Source organism: Macaca fascicularis, chromosome 5, assembly GCF_037993035.2.
Source record: "Macaca fascicularis isolate 582-1 chromosome 5, T2T-MFA8v1.1".
Classification (NCBI taxonomy): Eukaryota; Metazoa; Chordata; class Mammalia; order Primates; family Cercopithecidae; genus Macaca; species Macaca fascicularis.
Window position 1 is genome coordinate 44,202,037 of NC_088379.1, and position 24,637 is coordinate 44,226,673.

At 36.0% G+C, this 24,637-nt stretch overlaps 1 long non-coding RNA gene across 1 annotated transcript in view; it reads left to right on the forward strand.

Annotated features, from left to right (window-relative positions):
• Window positions 1–24,637, forward strand: part of LOC141410377 (uncharacterized) — a 48,431-nt gene that overhangs the window by 10,606 nt on the left and 13,188 nt on the right. Inside the window, exon 2 of the long non-coding RNA XR_012435313.1 lies at window positions 11,105–11,171. This is a non-coding gene — a long non-coding RNA (uncharacterized lncRNA). The remainder of the gene's footprint in view (window positions 1–11,104; window positions 11,172–24,637) is intronic.

A 24,637-nucleotide genomic window follows, 5' to 3' on the forward strand; every position in this document is an offset into this window, starting at 1 on the left:
GATTACTGCAACAACAGCCTCACGGGTTTATCTGCTTCTATCTCAATTCTTCTTCTCCAGTTCAACTTTCTCTCTAGTATCTGAGTGATTTTATATGTAAACTTCAAGTCAGAGGATGTCTTTTTCCTTGTAACAAAATTTTCAATGATTCTCATTAAACCTCAAGACAAAGTTTAACTTCCTTCAAAGCAGAGCATAAAAGGCCCCTCCTGAATCTATACTGGCTCTCCATACCCACCTCCTTCAGTTTGGTACTCCCACTATATGCTATTTGTACTGAGCTATTGTGCTTAGTTTTACTGACATACAATTTTTATTACTTTTAAGGCTGAGATTTGTAAGCTTCTTTCCTGATCCAATTTACCTGCAATGCATTTGCACCTCAATGGGATTATTTATTCTCAGACAGTTTAACATACACAATAATGTTATGGAAAGATAAGTTTGGTTTTAACCTCAGATAGATAGAAGTTTATGGTATAATGTGCAGGTCAAAAGATCTCTGGATGAAGGCTTTAGTAGGCTTAGTTTTGGTTTCCCTTAATGGTTACACCCTTCTTCACCTCAAGACCTTTATTATGATCTTCCTTCTGTCTGGAATGTTTGTTTTTCCATTCTATCTCTGTCCAGTCCCACCTCATTTCTAGTCCCTCTATATTATGTTCCATTTTTCCCGGGTAGCAAAAAATATTAGTAGGTTTTGTTAAGTGGTCAAGTAGTCCCTAAGCAGCCACTACTATTTAAGCTGCTAGATTGACTCACTTCCCACACTTCTGTAAATTTGGTTGGCAAGGAAATAATGAACCTGAACAGATTCAGTCAGTTTCTTACTCATGCGGCATTAGGCAGTATGGGTTTCAGGACTGCACTGTTTCCCTTGCCCTTTCTTCAGCTCATGGGGGTGATGCAGAGTGGGCCCTGGTGGACACTGCGCACACAGTGGGTTTGTGTTGCAGCTGAGAAACACTGAGCTTGGGAAGCCAATCTTTTAAGGAGCTGCATGTTTTGAGTCAACATTTCCAATTTTTGTTCCTGAGAGAGACAATGTCTTTATTGTCTTAATCAGGAGACAAATCTGTTCTCTGACCTAGAGGGAGAAAGTCTTTCTTGTTTCCAAGAATATTTGCTAACCGAAAATTGAGGAAATGCAATGGAAAATTGCTCTCAACAGTTAGGAGCTAGGAATCAAACAGATCTGGGATTTAAATTTATCTGTTGATGGGTTCCAAATTTATTTCTCTAGCCCAGACACTTGCCTCAAACTCCAGTCTGATATATCCAACTTCCTACTTGACAAATATACTTGAATGTCTAATAAGAATATCAACCTTACTATGTCCAAGTCTTAGCTCCTGATATTCCCAATTAACCCTTTCCTCCCAAAAGCTAATGGCAACTGATCTTTCTGGTTGTGCAGGCTGCAAATCTTGCTGTCATTGTTGACTCCTTTCTTCTCTTACACCCCACATTAAATTATCTGCAAATTCTGTAGGCTCAGCTTTCAAATGTATTGAGAATCTTATGATTTGTCACTCCTGTACTGTTATCACATTTGTACAAGTTGGTACCTTCTGTTTTCTGGATTATTGAAGATGTGTTCTAACCAGTCTTTGTTTCCTCTCTTGATTGTTCTCAGTGTAATAAGCCAAAGCGATCCATTAAAACATGGCCTCCTAGAAATAAAATCTGATTTCTTATCATGAACAATGTTGAAGACCTGCCTATGATCTATAAGTTTGTGTATGATCTTCCCCTCTCCACCCTTTGTCATCCTGATTTCATTTTCTGGTGCTTTTCCATTTTCTCACTTAGCCTCAGCCACAACAGCCTTTCATCTGAGGGCCTTTCTACTTGTTGTTTATTCTCCCTTAAGCGCTTTCCACTCAGATGTCTGCATGCCAAACTCCCTGGTTACCTTTAGGCAATTATCCAAATGCTGCCTTCTCTCATATATTCACTGCCTGCTTGGCAATTACACTTCGGTATCTAACAACATGTCAGATTGAACATCTTTGACATAAGACTTCACTGATCATCTTTGGGACACTGTCTCACACACCATAGATGCTTAGTAATTATTTGTTGAATGAATTAGTAAGTAAATAAGACTTGGATTTACCACTTATTGTTGCCAGACCTTGGAAAAGTTAATCTTCTCAGCCTTTCTCATTAATAAAAAGAAAAAAACAAGAGCATGATTGGATTGGAGGGTTAAATGATATAACATGCATAAAACACTTACAATGCCTAGTGCCTGGCACATAGTAGGCACTCTGATTCCCTAGGTACAGAGATACCTCATCACTTCTCTCCCAATTTGTGTTGTGAGTCTTCATAGAATTCTCTTACATATTTTATATATATATATAATATTATATGTTAATTATTAATATGTTGCCTAATTATTATTTGTGTGCCCTTTTTGGTGTTTGGCTAATAGTAGGAACTGGGAAAATAAGTGACTTGGAGTCAGACATAATGGGGTGCACCTGTAGTGCAAGCTTCTGAGGAAGCTAAAGCAAGAGGATCACTTGAGCCCAGGAGTTTGAGGCTACAGTGAGCTATTATTATATTACTGCACTCCAACCTGGGTGATAGAGTGAGACCCCTAGCTCTAAAAAATACAATAAATAAATTTTAAAAAAATGTTATTTGGCAGGTTACAAGTTGCCTTAAATATATCATCTCATTTTATCATCAGAAGCAATCTGTTTAGGGAATAGGCTAGGTAAAATCAGCTCAGTTTTAAATATGAAAAAACTGAGATTTAGAGAGATTCTCTATCTAAATGAAAGTCAGTATATTGGCAAATCTTGACTGGTGATTTTTTTAATGTTTACATTAAAAGAGTCACATTTTCTAAAAGGCACTCCATAAATATATTTTTTAAACAGAAGCAATCTATGTATCCATAAACATTAATATGATTTCTTCTTCAATTCTCAATTGTATCTGACCCTCACAATCTTTTAAATATGTTTCTTGAAATATCTTGATGAAATTGTGTTAGAAAATGAGATCACTATAATTCTTCTCATTCACTTATGCTCCACCTACATACCTATTATAGGAAGATGAAACAAGGTCTAATTTTCTTTTTCCTTTTCATTCATATATATGTGTGTGTGTGTGTGTGTGTGTGTGTGTGTGTGTGTATTTATTTATTTGATACATGTGCAGGATGTGCAGGTTTGTTACATAGGTTAATGTGTGCTATGATGGTTTGCTGCAACTGTGAACCCATCACCTAGGTATTAAGGCCCGTGCATATTAGCTATTTATCCTGATACTCTCCCTCCCCCAGCCCCTTCCGACTGGCCCCAGTATGTGTTGTTCTCCTCCTAGTGTCCATGTGTTCTCATTGTTCAGCTCTCACTTATAAGTTAGAACATGTGATGTTTGGAGGATAATGGCTTCCAGCTCCATCCACGTCCCCGGAAAGGAGATGATTTCTTTCTTTTTATGGCTGCATAGTATTCTATGGTGTATATTTACCACATTTTCTTTATCTAGTTTATCACCGATGAGCATTTGGGTTGATTCCATGTCTTTGCTATTGTGAATAAGAATAGCAATGAATATATGTGTGCATGCAGCTTTATAATAGAGTGATTTACGTTCCCTTGGGTATATACTCAGTAATGGGATTGCTGGGTCAAATAGTATTGCTGGCTCTAGATCCTTGAGGAATCGCCACTGTCTTCCACAATGGTTGAACTAATTTACATTCCCGCCAACAATGTAAAAGCATTACTATTTCTCCACAGCCTCACCAGCATCTATTGTTTTCTGACTTTTTAATAATCTCCATTCTGACTGACATGAGATGGTATCTCATTGTGGGTTTGATTTGCATTTCTCTGATGATCAGTGATGTTGAGCTTTTATTCATTATGTTTGCTGGCCATGTAAATGTCCTCTTTTGAGAAGTGTCTGCTCACATCCCTTTCCCAGTTTTTGATGGGGTTGTTTGTCTTTTTCTTGTAAATATGTTTAAGTTCCTTGTAAATTCTGAATATTAGACATTTGTCAGATGGGTAGATTGCAAAACCTTTCTCCCATTCTGTAGGTTGCCTGTTTACTCTGATGATAGTTTCTTTTGCTCTGCAGAAGCTCCTTAGTTTAATTAGATCCCATTTGTCCATTTTGGCTTTTTTTGCAATTGATTTTGCCATTTTTGTCATGAAATTTTCGCCCATGCCTATGTCCTGAATGTTATTGCCTATGTTTTCTTCTAGGGTTTTTATGGTTTTGGGTTTTAAATTTAAGTCTTTAGTCCATCTTGAATTAATTTTTATATAAACTGTAAAGAAAGGGTCCAGTTTCAGTTTTCTGTATACAGCTAGCAGTTTTCCCAGCACCATTTACTGAATAGGAGATCCTTTCTCCATTGCTTGTATTTGTCAGGTTTGTTGAATATCAGATGGTTATAAATATGTGGTCTTATTTCTAAGACCTCTATTCTGTTCCATTGGTCTGGTGTCTGTTTTTGTACCTGTACCATGTTGTTTTGGTTACTGCAGCCTTGCAGTATAGTTCAAAGTCAGGTAGTGTGATGCCTTCACTTTTGTTCTTCCTTTGCTTAGGATTATCTTGGCTATACAGGCTCCTTTTTGCTTCCACATGAATTTTAAAGTAGTTTTTTTTAAAAAATTAATTCTGTGAAGAATATCAGTGGTAGTTTAATGGGAATAACATTGAATCTGTAAATTACTTTGTGCAGTATGGCCATTTTCACAATATTGATTCTATCTATGCGCATGGAATGTTTTTCCATTTATTTTTGTCCTTTCTGATTTTCTTGAGCAATAGTTTGTAGTTCTCCCGGAAGAGGTCTTTCACTTCCCTTGTTAGCTGTGTTCCTAGGCATTTTATTCTCTTTGTAGCAACAATGCCCAATTTTCTAAAAATAGTTTTTTTAGGAGAGATCAACTCATAACACAAACAGCAAGTATATCTCCTTAAAATTAAAAATAACAACTTAACAAAGTTAGTGTGTGCCATTTGAGGAGTTAAAAATATATGTTGCTTCTAAATTGGTGTCTGAAATGACATTAATTAAAATAGCTGTATAATCATGGCTTAAATATTCATTAAGCCTGGAATATCTCTCCTAGTAATTTTTCTGACAAAGAAATTCATAGAAAGCATCACTATCTTATCAAATTATAATGATCATCTTACAAATAAATATAGTTTGGGAGTAATGACAGGTGACTGAAATAGGAAAGATATTTCATAAGGAGGGAGCAGTTTCTGGGCATCTGGGGGAAGGTTTAAATAACTTGAGGAGTGTATTAGTTCCCTATTGCTGCTGTGTAAAATTATCACAGACTTAATGGCTTCAAACAAGACAAATTTATCTTATGGTTCTATGGGTCAAAATATGAAATGGGTCTTATTGGACTAAAATAAAGGTGTTGACAGGGCTGTATTCCCTCCTGCAGGCTTCAAGAAATAATCCATTTTCTTGCCTTTTACAACTCCTGGGAGTTTCCTGGATTTCTTGATTCATGTTTCTTTCGAAATCTTTGAAGCCAGCAAAACCACTCTCATAATGCCATCTCTCTGGTTCAGACTGTCCTGTTTCTTTCTTCTATATTTAAATAAATCTTGTGTCCTTGCCAACATGGTGAAACCCCATCTCTACTAAAAATACAAAAATTATCCGGGCATGGTGGAACATGCCTGTAGTCCCAGCTACTCAGGAGGCTGCTGCAGGAGAATCGCCTGAACCTGGGAGGCAGAGGTTGCAGTGAGCCAAGATCACACCACTGCACTCCGGCCTGGCGGCAGAGCAAGACTCCGTCTCAAAAATTAAAAAAAAAAAAAAAAAGAAAAGAAAGAAAGAAAACCTTGTGGTTACATTGAACCTACCTGGATAATCCAGAATAATTTCCTTACCATAACTTCAGTTGCTAAGAAACCTTAATTCTGTCTGCGACCTTAACTCTCCCTTGCTATCTAATATAACATATTTACAGGTCTCGGGGATTAGGATGTGATCATATGTTGAGGGGCATTATTTTGCCCACCAGAGTGGATAAAGCAAAGATGGAGGCTTAAGGTGGTATGAAATATTATAGTTATGATTGAATACTTATGTCAGGAGTGCAGGAGTGAATACACACTGCAATTTAATACTTGCTCATATCTTAGTTCACTACTTATTTTAAGAAGTTCTGATGATTTAGAAAGTTGTGATTTTGCTTTTTTTCATGGCTATTTGATCCCAATTGAACCCATCACTGACAATTACCTTATATAATAGTGCTTAAAAGTACTTATTTTTCTGCTGGATTGCCACTTTTGTTTTTTAGCAAATGATTTGCAATTATCAGTAATATATGCCAACTGACTTAATATGTGATTTTTCATACTTGATATTCCTTTATTGTTCCTTCTGGCAGTAAGAGAACAATTTTATACATCATAACAATTTTAGCTTACATATACCGCTGCCTACCACCATGGGAAAAAGATTATGTCTAGAACAGCAGAGGATGCAAAAATAAGCAAACAGTGGTTTTAAAACTTTTAAACATCTACAGAATTCTTTTTTTTTCTAATGACATATTACATGGAATTCTATAGATCAGTATATGAAGCAGATATCAATGGAACCATTTTGTTGGTGGGGTTGGGGGGCTTCAGATCTCACTTCTCACATCCCACTTCTGGCAACTTCACCCTGAAAGCGGATTCATATCTCATCAGGAAATATACAAGAATGTAGGGGGTAGACAAAAATGCAGTAGAAGACAGACTGAGATAAGTGACAAGGATGATGCACAAAGTAGAGTGGAAGTTCAAGAAACAGAAATTCTAATAAGCTCCTGGAATTGGTTGGAGTCCTAAGTTGAAGGACAAATACAATTTTTGAATGTTTGAAATCATGAGGAAGCATGAGGCAGAGAATAAAGAGGTAAGTAAAGACAAAGAAACAAAGGACAAGGTGTGTTTGTGGGACAGCACACTTGGATAATCGCTTTGGCTAAATGTAAGAGAGGACTGAGAAATATGGGTCAAGAGATAAATTGGGGAAGTCTAGGGAAAGCCTTGAATACCAAGATAGAAAACTAAAGTTTTTACTTCATTTGGTCATGGGAAACTTGCACTGAGAATGGGAGTCAATAATTAGAAGCAAGTTAAATTCAAAAATTGGAACCCCATTCATAAAACCAGCTGATAGTCTGAAAATATGCTTTGAACTAAGCTAAGAATGCATGTTGACAAATCGTAACTAGTTTAACTTCCTTTCTTTTGTACAATGGTGCATCCTAGGTTGTGACAATGCATACCTTCAGTCGCCTCCCCTCACCTCAAAGATGCCTTCTCTGTTACAAACCCACTCTCCTCTTTTCTGTAATAGTACATATGGGATTTTCCTATTCCTAGGAGGACCTTGAACTTGATTTAAACATAGCAAAGCACATAAATACAAAGCCTGTTTATATAGCATCCTTGGAAATTGTTGCATTTTGTGAATTCCCACAAGAAGCTTGATGTGACACATGTGAGATTGGACTTTATATGGCTTCAAACGTCAAAGGAAATCATGACTTATTTATACACATTCTGGCAGTGTTTGCTATAAGAGTTTAGTAGATTCTACTCTTGCCCCCAATGCCATATTATTTTCAATAATAAGTGTTTTCTTAAATTGGGTCTTACATTGATTATTCTATCACAGTTCTTACTGTTATTATTGTTGTGCCATTTGTATAGATTTACTTTTTAGAATACTGAAAACATGCATGGAACATTTATTCATTTTCTGGGGGAAAACCAGTATAGGGCCTTACTGGCCCCATCTCTGTAAATGGAACCATCATTCGCCCAGTTTCTTAGGCAAGAAACCAGGGATTCATTATTGATGCTCCCCCCAACCATTCTCTTCAGTTAGATTGACAAATAAGGTGACAATTACCTATTCCTCCACATCCCACACTTTTTGGAATGTGACTTTGCAGTTCTTTTCATCAACAGGCAGATATGTGTCCCCTCCCCTTCAATTTGGGTTGGCCTTGTAACATTTTATATATATAAATATATAAATTAAACATTTTTATTTATATATAAAAATATAAATTAAAAAATTTTAATTTATATATAAAAATATAAATTAAAAAATTTTAATTTATATATAAAATATATAAATTAAAAATATATATATTTGTTGTTCTAAATATTTACACATTAAATTTACAGGGTTTATTCTAGTATCTATTTGTAAATCTATAATTTCAAGGTTGTCCCGCTATTATCCTTATCCCAACAAATCCTTTTTAAACATAAGTTTATTAAGATATAATTCATATACCATAAAAGTTAACCATTTAAGGTATGCAATTCAATGGTTTTTAGTATATTCACAGAGCTATACAACCATCATCACAACGATTTTAGAACATTTGTTTTTATCTGCCTCAAAAGAAACCCTTTACTAACTAGTAATCACTCCCAATAGCCCTCCACCGCCTTGACCCTAGGTAACCCCTGATCTATTTCCTGCCTCTTTAGATTTGACTCTTATGGACATTTCATATAAATGGAGTCTTGTGATATTTGGCCTTTTATGACCAGTGTCTTATCCTTAGCATAATGTTTTATCGGTTCATTCATGTGATAACATGTATCAGTACTTCATTATTTTTATTGCCAAGTAATATTCCATTGTATGCATATAGCATATTTTACTTTTTCATTTATCAGTCACTGGACATTAGGTTATTTCCATTTTTGGTTATTATGATGAATGCTTCTATGAACATTCATGATGAAACTTTTGTGTAGACATATGCATTCAATCCCTTTGGTATGTACCTGGGAATGGAATTTCTGGGTCATATAGTAACTCTATGTCTAGGACTTTGAAAAACTGCCAAGCTGTTTTCCAAGCCAGCCTCACCATTTTCACTTTCTATCAGCATAGTATAAGGGTTCTGATTTCTCCACATCATCAATGATGCTGTTACGGTTTACCAACATGTATATTTCATATTTCCATGAAACTGATGTTTATTTGTCTTCAATTTCTCATTAATTCAGTTCATTTCCCACAAACCTTTCATAGTGATATTTCTAAAGCATTTCAGCAGGTAACTCTCTTGGAAATATAGAATTTATTCTTATTTCCTGTGGTGTCAAACACAAATTCTAAACTTAATTTCAAAGTCTTCAATAATTTAGCACCATCTTAACTTTCCTGCCTTCATTTTTGTTCTAGTTAGGCCCAGATTTCCACCTCCTTACTTCTCCTGACCTGGAAATGTCCCACTATATTTTTATTAACTTTGTTCATTCCAGTTTCTTCACATTTTGGAAACAGTCTTTGTGCTGCCAATCAAAATTAAAATTGAGATGCTTTTGTTCTGGAAGTTTTTCTCTAATTCACTTCAGCATGTATTGAATTATTCTTTCTATGAATGTTTTTCATATTTGTATTAAACATCAAAAGTATTAGTTTCCTCTCCCTAACTAGATTGGAAATTTCTGGAAAGTTGGAATTGTGTTTTACACATTTTTGTGACCCACCCTCCCACCCCTGATTCATAGGGTGCTTAATGGATATTTTGAAACACTTGTGAATGGAACAAGATGGAGCCGCTACAATTAGCTAATGTGCAGCATGTCTGAGACTTGCCCCCATCTTTCCAAAATTGGAATAATTTCCACAGGACTGTTTTAAAAAAAAAAATCAAACATATTTTTTTCTAATTTAAATTATCCAACATACTATTTACTACAAGCGCTTTTCTGATGAAGAATGCATGGATTTATTTTCACAGTTTTCATCTCTTTTATATTATTTAAAACTAAAGGTGATTGGTATTATGGAAAGAAAATTTTTTTCAATTTAATCGTGCATTCGGAGCATAAAGTTGTTCAAACGCTGGAAAATTGATCTGACATGATTTCTTATCCACAGCAAAATACCATGATCTCTTTATTATGGTTTTTACTTAACATATTGGTAGGGATTAAAGTCTAAGGAAATATGATAGAGGATGTTGAAATTATTATAACTGATGCCATGATATAAAGAAAGGCAAAGGATTAGAATCCAGATAACTAAACGTCAGACATGATATATATTATAAAACATATTATGGAAAGGAGTCAGTGCTAGGGATTCTAGATTTATCAAATGATTTATTGCTTTATACATTTTAAAATGTATGACCATAACATTACTAACTTTTCATTTATTTAAAACTTCAGCATTTTAGAATTCAAGGCACCTGCAAGTTAGTTAAGGGAAGGCTCAGCTGCTATAACAAAAAAGACAAGTTTAGTGGCTTAGAGAAAATAATCATTTCTTGCATGTTACAGTCTGAGGTGAGCATTCTAGGTTGGCATATAGCTATGCTCCAGCCAATCCTTTAGAGAACTGGCTTGTATCTACTTTGTTTCTGGGCGAAACCCTAGGCCACTGTCCTCAACAGCTTCATTGAAGATGGGTTCAGGTGCTTTCTCCTAGCTTGTGAAGTGAGCCTGGATACAGGGTCTCAGTGCAAGGTTTTACAGGCTAGGCCATAAGTAGTTACATGTCACTTCTGCTGACATTTCATTAGTAAGAATTCAATCACTAAGCTGCACCTGTCTACAAGGGGCACGGGGAAATAAAGTCTTCATTAGGCAGTCATGTCAGCCATAGCTGCCTTACTGTGTCAGAAAAAAAGACAGATTTGGGGCAACTAGTGGTGTTTTCCACAGTCAGCCAGACCAAAACTGCAGATTACTAATGAGAAAACTGAGATTAGAGAGAATATTACTTGCCACCTATATAGCCTCAGATATGTAAATCCTACCACATACCACTTTTGTGATCTTGAACATATAACTCTATCACTTTCCACCTGTTCCACAGTAGAGGAAATAACCTCTATCTTTATTTCGACCTGAATAACTAACTTCTTAGCATCTATGTGACCTTGGGCACAAAACCTCTACCATTTAATACCTTTGTGACCTTGGACATGTAATTGCTACCACTTGGCATCTGTCTGACCTTGAACACTTAACTTTCACCACTTATTACCCATGTCATCTTGAACACCTACCTTATACCACTTACCACCTATTTTTCTTTACTTCATAGGGTTGTATTAGTCAACATAATTGATATAAAGACTAGGACAATGACGAGCACATCTTTCTCCATAAATGTAAGCTGCTGTTGCTGTTACTATTATTACTACTCCTGTTACTGTTACTTTTGCCACCTAGTTAACAGAAAACTACATAAACATTATAATTAATCTTTTATTAATCACATAGAGGAATGTTTTACGGCCTCCAGGTTACTAATATGAATCTTAGTTATTGCTAAGCTTTTAGACATGCTATTGAATAAAAGGTTGTAATCATATAATGTCACCCAAATCAACATTTAATATACACACTTCAATATTATGTAGTAGCTACAGCTTCAGATTAAAAGGAACTGTAACATATTTATGTATTCTGGTGCTGTTTGTCAGTTATTTAATCCTGTGACTTGTTTATTGACTGTTGCTCCTGTGGGGGAAATTAAAACATCAAAAGTGGGATAATTTATTGTGAATATATTCTCAGAGTTAAATCAACTGTTAGTGCGTTTTATCTACTGTTTTGTTATGTTAACATCCCAGAGAACCTAAGTGACCTTAATGATTATTTACTCAATAAATAAACTAGTTGGAAAAAGAAGTCTAGAAACTAAAAACTCCGAGTAGTAGATTTCCACAGTTTTCCAAAATGAAATTACATCAATTTGTAAATAGGTCTTTGCATGCAAATGTCCCGTCCCTTTCTTCATGAAGCAAAATAACTTGGGCAGATGGAGCTCTTATGAACTAAACAGATTAAACAGATTACTGTCAAAGTCATAATTAGTTTTTCTGTATCTTACAGACATCACACAAAAAATTTTAAATAGCTTCCATTTATGCTCTAGCTTGCTTTCTGTTTTCTCTAAAGCAGTCACAAGTTCACATTTATATTATTAATATTTTCCTTTAGAAGCATGTTGATACTTGTTACCTTAAATGAGAGCTCATCTTATTGGCCCCATATACAGTATGATTTTCAAACAGAGCATTTAGCTGTAAATGTCTGTGTTTTGATGTATATTTTAAATCCTAGCAATAATTCAAAGTAATTTCCACCAGATACAGAAGATGCTTGATATTTGTAAATTGTGCACTTACATGCACACACGCACACACACGTGCACAAGGATTTAGTGCTTTTGATTCATCACGTATGTGATAAATAACTCTATTTACTCTGTTGAAAATGGACCTGAAAAGAAAATGAACTGGAAATGATGAGAAAGTAAAGAAGTCTTACAACATGACTGCTTATGAAATAGAAGCATGGGCTATGTTAAAACCAAGCAGTCAAATTCACCTTATGGCATGACTGTATGTCATATGCAAGATCACTACATATTTTACCTAAAAATGTGAAAATATAGGTCATGACATTATTTCAGTGGGTATTCTAAGATGAATTAATTTTTATAGCTCTATAAGTGCAAAAATTTAGAGCTATTTTATGAAATCCATAAGGGTGTGAAGAACTTTTTCTTCATTTAGTTATGGCATTTTATGAAGGAAATCATATGCTATAATAATGTTTAAGAATTTGGAGAATCTTCACAGCTTCAGCATATGCCTCCTGGAATGGTAATATTTATTTAGCAAAGAGATAATCATTGCCTACTAGTCTCTCACTCACTTAATACATACGAGTCAATCTGCAAGCGTGGATATACGGATTGTGTTCTGGATTTTACTGAAGAAGCACCAACATAAAAATGTAGCTTAAGGTCAGTTATTTCTAAATATGTTAGTTTATATTCATGGTTATAGCTTTTTAAATCAATTTCCAAATTAATTTTCAGAATATAGTAAAAGAAAAAAATGGCACTGCAATTAAAATTAAACAGTAGTATTCAATTACACAATAAGAAATAGCTTTCCATCTCTCTTTTAGAGATATTTCATAGAAATACATGAGAGTCATTTTCTTTTTTTTTTTTTTTTTAATGTTAGTTAGGGTATGTTGATTGGACACTAATATTCTACGATCAGTCAAAACTGTCCTGACCAGTATCTCATTTTATTTCAATTCTTTATCGTGTGCGGATACTAACAAGTTTTGCCACTGGGGGTCACTGTTTACCTAGATTAAAAAAAAAAATCACTTAAAAACGAAGTGATGTAACTGGATAATTTGTGGTGCGTGGTGTACAGTTTAAAGAAATATTGCTGCAGGAAAAGTCTAAATTTAGATAGACGTTCCTAGAGACTAAAATACCATCCTTGGTAAATTAAGTGATTCCGTAGAGCTACTGATTTTTCTCGAGATTTTATTCAGAGATAACTAAATCGTGATTATGTCCAAAATAACCATGTATGTATTTTAGGATGCTTTGCCAATTTGAGGCAGTTTATGGGCTGGATGCTTTCCAGGGCCCCAGGGAATAATGGAGGAGACAGGATGCAGTGAAATAGATGGAACAGGGTCGATGACTCAGGAAGGAGAGCTAGGTTCAGATCTGGCTCTTTCATTCACTGTTTGGGGACATAATCTAGTCCCTTACTTTCCAGTTTTCCACTTTGTAAAACGACGGTGGCAGGTTTCATGATTTCAGTAGTCCCTTGTCATGCTATCTCTCTAAGAGTACCTTTCATTAACTGTTAGATTGTAAAGTTTTTGGATGAACGGGAATGAAAATGTTTTTACTTTTTTATTGCCATAATAGACAAATATTAAGACAGCAACAACAAAAGTTTTTTTTTTTTTTTTGGTTGAATAAAATATTTTATGACAGCATGATCAAGTGACTATTACTATAAGGTGTTCTTTTGTAGTGAGTGACGTAAGACACAAGGGGGATCCAATACCCTGGAAAGTTCTTAGAACATTTTAGATCAAGTTAACGTGTTTTTGATCAATTCTGCTTAATAAATTATTATTGGACCGGTGCTTTTCCCTGACTTATCTGGTTCTGATTGATCCACAGGAATAATGATTCCCAGCCTAGGAGCTGCTGGAATCTCTTCATTTAACTTTTGGCCAAGAAAGATTCACTCCCAGATGAACACTTACCCTCCATTTCCTAGTCTGGTGCTATTTCATTCTCTAGCACTAGTTCTAAGCCAGGTATCCCTGATCTTGTGCCTCAGATCAGTCAGTGATTAAATAAATAAATAAATAAATAAATAAATAAATAAATAAATATTTGTCTGTGGTGCCAGGGAAAGCCACAGTTTTAATAGCTTACGTGGTTAGAGTTAGAGTTCAGGACTGCCAGCCAGCTGGAAATTGAATAGGAAAATACTTGAAAAAGAGGAACGACCCAAAATCTGCATATAAACTTCTCTCACATCATTGGATAAACCAGAACTGTGCATGTACAGTGGAGATTCCAAGGAATATAGAAAGAAAACCTGCTCGTAGGCTGAAAATGCTAAGCAAAGATTTGAATTTCTGCCCAGCACAAGGATCATGGGAATTGACACTTAAATATTTCCAAATGGGAATTGCTTTTAATTGAAACCCCAGAAGGGCTATGACTTAGGAATAATGATTATTTCTTCAGGCCTAGGCATTCTGCCTACGACTAAGGCTAAACTGAAACAAACCTTCCCCAAGAAATTATAAAATCAAGCCCACACAAGTTGAAGATACATAGTAATTTAGTTATTTATTAACCACAAATCAGCACTCTTTAGAGGAAGATTCCAGAATCCAGAGTCTAGTTTTTACAATCCATAATGCATAGCATAAAACCAAAAGTTACTACACATGAGAAAAAAAAACAAAACAAAACAGGAAAATGTGGCTGATTTTTAAAAGTAAAAGTAGACAATTGAAACATTCTTGGAGATTATAGAATTGGAAGACAAAGATTTAAAATTCAACTATTATAGATATGTTCAAGGATGTAAAATAAATGATGCTGAAGAGATGAAGAATCTCAGCAGAGAAATGGATGTTATAAGAAAAAAAAGGAATTCTACTTAAAAGTATATTACTTGAAATGTAATATTACTTGAAAATTTACTGGTGAGATTTAATAGCAGACAGAAGATGGCAGAAGAAAATGTTGGTGAATGAATTTGAAGATAAATTAGTAGAAATCATAAAATCTGAAGAATAGAAAAATAATTTAAAAATTGAATAGAACCTCAATGCATTGTAGGACAATATCATACTACTAATATATGTGTAACTGGAATATAAAAAGAAAAAGCACAAGATATGAGTAAGAACATTATTTAAATAAATGATAGGTAGGCTGGGCATGGTGGCTTATGCCTGTAATCCCAAAGCTTTGGGAGGCCAAGGTGGGAGGACTGCTTGAGGCCAGGAGTTCTAGACTGGCCTAGGCAACATAATGATACCTAATCTCTTAAAGAAAAAAAAAAAGAAAGAGAGAAAATTAGGCAAATGTTGTGGCTTGAAACTGTAGTTCTAGCTATCCAAGAGTCTGAGGTGGGAGAATCTCTCGTGCCTAGCAAGAAGTTTGAGGCTGCAATGATCACACCATTGCTCTCCAGCCTGGGCAACAGAGTGAGACCCTGTCTTGAGAAAAGGTTAAAAAAAATTTTAAAAAACAGAATGATGGCTAAATTTCTCCAGATATGGTAAATAAACACCTACCTAGAGAAACATATACCTTAAGCATCATAAAGATAATATATACACATAACACTAGGAACATCATAGTCAAATGACTGAAAACCAAAAGTAAAGAAAGGAACGTTGGAAGCAGTTGGGAGTAGGAGTTAGATAAAGTTCATAAGTGTGAAAAATAATACAAAACGCACCATCATCTCAGGAGAAACAAAGATGGGTAGACAATGACATTATAACTTCAAAGTACTCAGAGGGAAAAAAAGGGTCAATCTAATATTTTATATGTAGCATTCTAAATAAAAAAGAAAAGCAAGATAGATATTCACAGATACAGAACAGCTGAAATAATTCAAGATGATCTGGAGTGCAAGGAAGCTAGAATAAAGTCTTCAGGATGAAAGGAAATAACATTAAACATAAACCTGGATTTATGGGCAACAATACAGAGCTCCAAAAATGGTAAAATGAGAGTAAATATAAAAGACCATTTTTTCCCTGAATTTCTTACAAGTTATTTGCTATATTACATGTTTGGATTGTGGGGCTTGTAATATGTAGATGTAAAATGTAAAATATAAGACAACAATAGCAAAAAGAACATGAGGGGAGGGTAAATGGAAGGATATTCTAGCAAAGTTCTTAACATTTTATATAATGTGATATAAGATTAAATGTAAGTGGACTGTTATAAGACTTAATTTTGTAATCTCTGGTGTATAAAATGTTAGATCTAAACATTTAAACATGTTAGATCTAAACTCCACTGTATTATTACATTTAACAAAGATAAACTAGACACTCAGAGTAAAAAGCAGAGATTATACTACTAGATTTTAAAACTTCTGAAAATATGCTATTTATAACAAACACCTAAATATGCTATTTGTAACAAATATCTAAAATATGCTATTTAGAACAAACAACTTGGTTGCTGAAACCCAGACAGATTGAATCAACAGAAAAATATATGTCATGCAAATAGTAACCATCAAAGAGCTAATGTGATTATACTAGTATCAGAAGTATCAGATAAGATGTATTTCAAGACAAATAGGATTATCTGAGAGAAAGAGGGCCATTTTATCATTTCATAATGATAAAAGGGTCAATGAATCAAGAAGACATAACAATCCTAACTATATATGCCCCTAATAGTTGAGCTTCAAAACACATGCACAAAAATATAAACAGAGCCCATGGGAGAAACTGACATAAGAACACAGCTGGACAATTTGACACTGCTCTACGAACAATTGATAGAACAAGTAGATATAGATCAGTAAAAAGATACACAATTTTAGCCTTGACCTAATTAGTAATATTTAGAGCACTTCATCTATCGCTTCTCAGACTGTTGACTAAGATCAATTGTAGAGCACTTCATCCAATAGTTGTGGAATATATATTCTTTTCAAGTGTATGTGATACATTCCCAAAAATAGACCATCTACAGGGTCATAAGTGTGTCTCAATATATTTCAAAAGATTGATATCATACAGAGTATATTCTATACCATAGAAAATAAGTTAAAGATCAATGATTATCTATACAACAATATACTTATAAATGCTTAATGGCTCAAGAAATCATGGGAGAAATTACAAAATATTTTGAATTAAATAAAAATAAAAGTTAAAGCTACAACACATCAAAATTTGTGAGACACAGTGCTTAAAGGGGAATTTTTAATGTTAAATGTCTATATTCACTGTCAGTGATATGTTTTCATTGTAAGAATTTCAAAAAATATAAACATATTAAAACTAAAGTAAGCCAAATAAAGGAGGTAATACAGAGCAGACATTTTTTAAAATGGAAAAAATGAATAGAATATTAACTAAGTCAAACTCAGTTCTGCAAAAAATGACTATAAGTATATATGCCACTTTAGTAAAATTGATAAAGAAAATGTCAAACAAAAATGAACATTCAGGAAGGGAAAGACTGTCACTATAGATTCTATAAAGAATGATAACAGAATATTATAAACAAATACAATTCTAGTTGAAGTGGAAAGATTTCTTGAAAAAGGAACCTAGCATAGGCAAAATTAAAATATTATTTCAGTGATACTGAAGAGTAGAGAGACTAGATAATTCAGTATTAGTGCTGCCTCATTTGGATACCTATATGAAAAAAAAATGAAATTTGACCCCTTCTTTCCACTATGCATAAAATTTAATGCTGGGTGTATTACAGATTTAAGTGTGAATGGCCAAACAATAAAACTTGTAGAAGAAATAAAGCTCACCTGGCAGAATTCTGAGCACCTTTGAGACTACAATTCAGGATGTTCAAACTGTTTGTCAGCTTGCGTGACTGTGCATTGAGCAGCGGCAGACATGGTGAGAAGACATGCTGCACAGAAATAAATGCCTGAGCACATTAAGGGGAGCAAAGTTCTCAAAGTTATAGCTTCAAATTTTATATGTTCTTTGCTGAGTTGCAGCTCCACCTGTGAGAACCTGTTCTTGGTCTGGAAGCATTGCTTTAGCTTAATTAGAATGGTTAACACAGGAGTTAGGTTTTTTTAATGTGGTTACCCAAAAAATGGTGCTTGTACTCTTTCTTCAGAAAAATTGTTTGTTTGAAGAGAAACTGGACATTTTTTTACACTGTTGTAGAGCACACAGTGTCTTAGGTGTCCCAGTCTTTAATAGGTGGTTTATGAACTGCTGCTGTTAACATTTATAACATTCGCTTAACACATTTCCTCACCTCACATGGAGCTTAGCATCTTTGTGACATAAATGGAGTATAGGGAGGAGGGCAATGCTAATATGTCCAGAAGCTGTGTTTGTGTCTTAGATTGTACCTGGTAAACTGAATCCATTATGAATATTTGAAGGCAAAATCCTCTTTAGGAGGCTGAGGCAGAAGAATTGCTTTAGGACAGAAGTTCAAGACCAGATAGGCCAAGATAGTGAGACTTTGTCTCTGTAAAATATTGAAAAAAAAAAAAAATTAACTGGGGCTTGGTGGCACATGCCCATAGTCCCAGCTAGTCAGAAGGCTGAGGCGGGAGGCTTACTTGAGTCAAGGAATCTGAGGCAACAGTGAACTATGATCATGCCACTGCACTCCAGCCTGGGTGATAGAGTGAGATCGTGTCTCTATAAATAAAAAGAAAGAAAGAAAGAAAGAAAGAAAGAAAGAAAGAAAGAAAGAAAGAAAGAAAGAAAATAAAGAAAAAATCTATATCTAATTTTTATTTCTAGAGAGGTTCTTCAGTTAAAAGTTTATAGCTATAGTCTAAAGAATGCTTTGAAAAAATATTTTAATACTGCTACTATCATCCCTAAATGGAATGGAGGTAGCTGGACCATGAGAACACTATTGGCAACCGGATATGCTTCACTTGTTGCTTTCCATTGTTTTCCTTTACCCATGCTGTTTGAGTTTGTCTTCCATTCAGTGGCTTATCCCTCTCATTTAAGTTATCTTTCAAACCGAGTTTTTTTTTATGGAAAATATTAAACAGTTCTCTATAAACCTAAAGGAAGGACAACAGTCTGGATTCAAAATACTGCAGTAAGATCTCTGTTAGCAGGGCGTGGCCAAGATGTCTGAATAGGTACAGCTCCAGCCTCCAGCTCCCAGTGTGAGTGACACAGAAGATGGGTGATTTCTGCATTTTCAACTGAGGTACCGGGTTCATCTCACTGGGGCGTGTCGGACAGTTGGCGCTGGTCTGCAGGCGCAGCCCAACCAGCAAGAGCTGAAGCAGGGCGAGGCATCACCTCACCTGGGAAGTGCAAGGGGGAAGGGAATTTCTTTTCCTAGCCAAAGGAAATTGAGACACACAAAACCTGGAAATTAGGATAATTCCCACCCTAATACTGCACTTTACCAACGGTCTTAGCAAGTGGCACACCAGGAGATTATATCCCACACCTGGCCCAGAGGGTCCCATGCCCACAGAGCATCCCTCATTGCTAGCACAGCAGTCTGAGATCTAACTGCAAGGTGGCAGCGAGGCTGGGGGAGGGGCAACCACCATTGCTGAGGCTTAAGTAGGTAAACAAAGTCACCCAGAAGCTTGAATTGGGTAGAGCCCACCACAGCTCAAGGAGGCTGGCCTGCCTCTGTAGACTCCTTCTCTGGGGACAGGGTATAGCTAAACAAAAAGCAGCAGAAACCTCAGCAGAGGTAAATGCCCCTGTCTGACAGCTTTGAAGAGAGCAGTGGATCTCCCAGCATGAAGGTTGAGATCGGAGAATGGACAGACTGCCTGCTCAAGTGGGCCCATGACCCCTGAATAGCCTAACTGACAGACATCCCCCACTAGGGGCAGACCAACACCTCACACCTCACACGGTGGGGTACACCCCTGAGACAAAGCTTCCAGAACAAGAATCAGACAGCAACACTCGCTGTTCAGCAATATTCTATCTTCTGCAGCCTCCACTGCTGATACCCAGCCAAACAGGGTCTGGAGTAGACCTCAAGGAAACTACAACAGACCTACAGCTGAGGGTCCTGACTGTTAGAAGGAAAACTAACAAACAGAAAGGACACCCACACCAAAACCCCATCAGTACATCACCATTATCAAAGACCAAAGGCAGATAAAACCACAAAGATGGGGAAAAAGCACTGCAGAAAAGCTGGAAATTCAAAAAATCAGAGCGCATCTCCCCCTCCAAAGGAACACAGTTCACCGCCAGCAACCGAACAAAGAAGGATGCAGAATGACTTTGACGAGTTGAGAGAAAAGGGCTTCAGTCAATCAAACTTGTCAGAGTTAAAGGAGGAACTAAGTAAGCAGTGCAAAAAAACTAAAAACCTTGAAAAAAGAATAGATGAATGGATAACTAGAATAATCAATGCAGAGAATACCTCAAAAGAACGGATAGAGATGAAAACCATGACACAAGAACTACGTGACAAATGCACAAGCTACAGTAACCAACTCAATCAACTGGAAGAAAGAGTATCAGCCATTGAAAATCAAATGAATGAAATGAAGGGAGAAGAGAAGCACAGAGAAAACAGAGTAAAAAGAAGTGAACAAAGCTTCCAAGAAATATGGGATTATGTGAAAAGACCAAATCTATGTCTGATTGGTGTACCTGAAAGTGACTTGGAGAATGGAACCAAGTTGGAAAACACTCTGCAGGATATCATCCAGGAGAACTTCCTCAACCTAGGAAGGCAGGCCAACATTCAAATTCAGGAAATACAGAGAACGCCACAAAGATACTCCTCGAGAAGAGCAACTCCAAGACACATAATTGTCAGATTCACCAAAGTTGAAATGAAGGAAAAAATCTTAAGGGAAGCCAGAGAGAAAGGTCAGGTTACACATAAAGGGAAGCACATCAGATAAACAGCAGATCTCTCGGCAGAAATTCTCCAAGCCAGAAGAGAGTGGGGGCCAATATTCAACATCCTTAAAGAAAAGAATTTTCAACCCAGAATTTCATATCCAGCCAAACTAAGTTTCATCAGTGAAGGAGAAATAAAATCCTTTACAGACAAGCAAATGCTTAGAGATTTTATCATCACCAGGCCTGCCCTACAAGAGATCCTACAGGAAGCACTAAACATGGAAAGGAACAACAGGTACTAGCCATTGCAAAAACATGTCAAAATGTAAAGTCCATCGATGCTAGGAAGAAACTGCATCAACTAGCGAGCAAAATAACCAGCTAATATCATAATGACAGGATCAAGTTCACACATAACAATATTAAACTTAAACGTAAACGGACTAAATGGTCCAATTAAAAGACACAGACTGGCAAATTGGATAAAGAGTCAAGACCCATCAATTTGTTGTATTCAGGATATCCATCTCACATGCAGAGACACACATAGGCTCAAAATAAAGGGATGGAGGAAGATCTACCAAGCAAGTGGAAAACAAAGCAAAACAAAAAGCAGGGGTTGCAGTCCTAGTCTCTGATAAAACAGACTTTAAACCATCAAAAATCAAAAGAGACAAAGAAAGCCCTTACATAATGGTAAAGGGATCAATTCATCAGGAAGAGTTAACTATCCTAAATATATATGCACCCAATACAGGAGCACCAAGATTCATAAAGCAAGTCCTTGGAGACTTACAAAGAGACTTAGACTCCCATACAATAATAATGAGAGACTTTAACACCCAACTATCAACATTAGACAGATCAACGAGACAGAAATTTAACAAGGATATTCAGGAATTGAACTCAACTCTGCACCAGGTGTACCTAATAGACATTTACAGAACTCTCCACCCCAAATCAACAGAATATACATTCTTCTCAGCACCACATCACACGTATTGCAAAATTGACCACATAGTTGGAAGTAAAGCACTCCTCAGCAAATGTACAAGAACAGAAATTATAACAAACTCTCTCTCAGACACAGTGCAATCAAACTAGAACTCAGGACTAAGAAACTCAATCAAAACCGCTCAACTACACAGAAACTGAACAACCTGCTCCTGAATGACTACTGGGTACATAACAAAATGAAAGCAGAAATAAAGATGTTCTTTGAAAACAATGAGAACAAAATATACAACATACCAGAATCTCTGGGACACATTGAAAGCAGTGTGTAGAGGGAAATTTATAGCACTAAATGCCTACAAGAGAAAGCAGGAAAGATCTAAAATTGACAGCCTAACATCATAATTAAAAGAACTAGAGAAGCAAGAGCAAACACATTCAAAAGCTAGCAGAAGGCGAGAAATAACTAAGATCAGAGCAGAACTGAAGGAGATAGAGACACAAAAAACCCTCCAAAAAATCAATGAATCCAGGAGCTGGTTTTTTGAAAAGATCAACAAAATTGATAGACCGTTAGCGGGACTAATAAAGAAGAAAAGAGAAAAGAATCAAATAGACACAATAAAAAATGATAAAGGGGATATCACCACTGACCCCACAAAAATACAAACTACCATCAGAGAATACTATAAACACCTCTATGCAAATAAACCAGAAAACCTAGAAAAAATGGATAATTTCCTGGACACTTACACTCTCCCAAGATTAAACCAGGAAGAAGTTGAATCTCTGAATAGACCAATAGCAGGCTCTGAAATTTTGGCAATAATTAATAGGCTACCAATCAAAAAAAGTCCAGGACCAGACAGATTCACAGCCAAATTCTACCAGAGGTACAAGGAGAAGTTGGTACCATTCCTTCTGAAACTATTCCAATCAATAGAAAAAGAGGGAATCCTCCCGAACTCATTTTACGAGGCCAACATCATCCTAATACCAAAGCCTAACAGAGATACAACAAGAAAAGAGAATTTTAGACCAATATCCCTGATGAACATTGATGGAGACGTCTTCAATAAAATACTGGCAAATCAAATCCAGCAGCACATCAAAAAGCTTATCCACCATGATCAAGTGGGCTTCATCCCTGGGATGCAAGGCTGGTTCAACATACGCAAATCAATAAACGTAATCTAGCATATAAACAGAACCAAACAAAAACCACATGATTATCTCAATAGATGCAGAAAAGGCCTTTGAAAAATTCAACAGCCTTTAATGCTAAAAATGCTCAATAAATTCGGTATTGATGGAACGTATCTCAAAATAATAAGAGCTATTTATGGCAAACCCACAGCCAATATCATACTGAATGGGCAAAAACGGGAAGCATTCCCTTTGAAAACTGGCACAAGACAGGGATGCCTCTCTCACCACTCCTATTCAACACAGTGTTGGAAGTTCTGGCTAGGGCAATCAGGCAGGAGAAAGAAATAAAGGGTATTCAGTTAGGAAAACAGGAAGTCAAATTGTCCCTGTTTGCAGATGACATGATTGTATATTTAGAAAACCCCATTGTCTCAGCCCAAAATCTCCTTAAGCTGATAAGCAACTTCAGCAAAGTCTCAGGATACAAAATCAATGTGCAAAAATCACAAGCATTCTAATACACCAGTAAAACACAAACAGAGAGCCAAATCAGGAATGAACTTCCATTCACAATTGCTTCAAAGTGAATAAAATACCTAGGAATCCAACTTACAAGGGATGTAAAGGACCTCTTCAAAGAGAACTACAAAGCATTGCTCAGTGAAATAAAAGAGGACACAAACAAATGCAAGAACATACCATGCTCATGGAGAGGAAGAATCAGTATTGTGAAAATGGTCATACTCCCCAAGGTAATTTATAGGTTCAATGCCATCCCCATTAAGCTAGCAATGAGTTTCTTCACAGAATTGGAAAAAACTGCTTTAAAGTTCATATGGAACCAAAAAAGACCCTGTATTGCCAAGACAACCCGAAGCCAAAAGAAGAAAGCTGGAGGCATCATGCTACCTGACTTCAAACTATACTACAAGGCTACAGTAACCAAAACAGCATGGTACTGGTACCAAAACAGAGATATAGACCAATGGAACAGAACAGAGTCCTCAGAAATAATACCACACATCTACAGCCATCTGATCTCTGACAAACCTGAGAGAAACAAGAAATGGGGAAAGGATTCCCTATTTAATAAATGGTGCTGGGAAAATTGGCTAGCCATAAGTAGAAAGCTGAAACTGGATCCTTTCCTTACTCCTTATACCAAAATTAATTCAAGATGGATTAGAGACTTAAATGTTAGACCTAAAACCATTTTCTAGAAGAAAACAGAGGTAATACCATTCAGGACATAGGCATGGGCAAAGACTTTATGTCTAAAACACCAAAAGCAATGGCAACAAAAGCCAAAATTGACAAATGGCATCTAATTAAACTAAAGAGCTTCTGCACAGCTAAAGAAACTACCATCAGAGTGAACAGGCAACCTACAGAATGGGAGAAAATGTTTGCAATCTACTCATCTGACAAAGGGCTAATATCCAGAACCTATAAAGAACTCAATCAAATTTACAAGAAAAAAACAAACAACCCCATCGAAAAGTGGGCAAAGGATATGAACGGACACTTCTCAAAAGAAGACATTCATACAGCCAACAGACACATGAAAAAATGCTCATCACTGGCCATCAGAGAAATGCAAATCAGAACCACAGTGAGATACCATCTC